Raw genomic sequence first — 605 nt, 5'->3', positions numbered from 1 at the left:
TATTCGATATTTTTTTCAGATTTTTTTATTTGGTGGAACGTGGTGAAAAAAAATAAAAATTGGTTTTTTTCTTATTTTTCGGCCTTAAATGTATTCGGTTGACATATATTAAATAGTTTCTAAATATAATTATTTATCTCCGAACTTATATCTGCAAACAATCGTATAAAACTTTAATGTTATAGAGTTCGCGTAGTTTAAACTACGAGGTTTTAATTTTTTTCAGTCGGAAAATCAATTTAATTGATTTTAGCAGTTATTCCACTTTTTTAAAACAAAAATCAATTTCTAACTATATCATGCACATGACAAACATGATAAACAATAATTAGGATATAGACCGCGTAAGTGATAAACACAATTCAATTGAGAGTGCCTTAATCGGTCGAGGCTGGATCTTGGCACCTAATGATATTTCTATGTAAATCTTAATTCCATATTTCAGTCATTTTAAACTGCGCGCCGAATTAATTTCGTGCTTGTAACGCAATCATAAACCGAAGTCAGAATGGTGAGATCACAATTAAATCGATCTTCAATACGATGCGATTAAGCATTTTAAAAAACCTGCGAAAAACTTATTGCAAAGAATATTATCTCAACCA

The sequence above is a fragment of the Wasmannia auropunctata genome, unplaced genomic scaffold, assembly GCF_000956235.1.
Source record: "Wasmannia auropunctata unplaced genomic scaffold, wasmannia.A_1.0 LD335981.1, whole genome shotgun sequence".
NCBI lineage: Eukaryota > Metazoa > Arthropoda > Insecta > Hymenoptera > Formicidae > Wasmannia > Wasmannia auropunctata.
Note: the sequence above shows the minus strand (reverse complement) of the source record.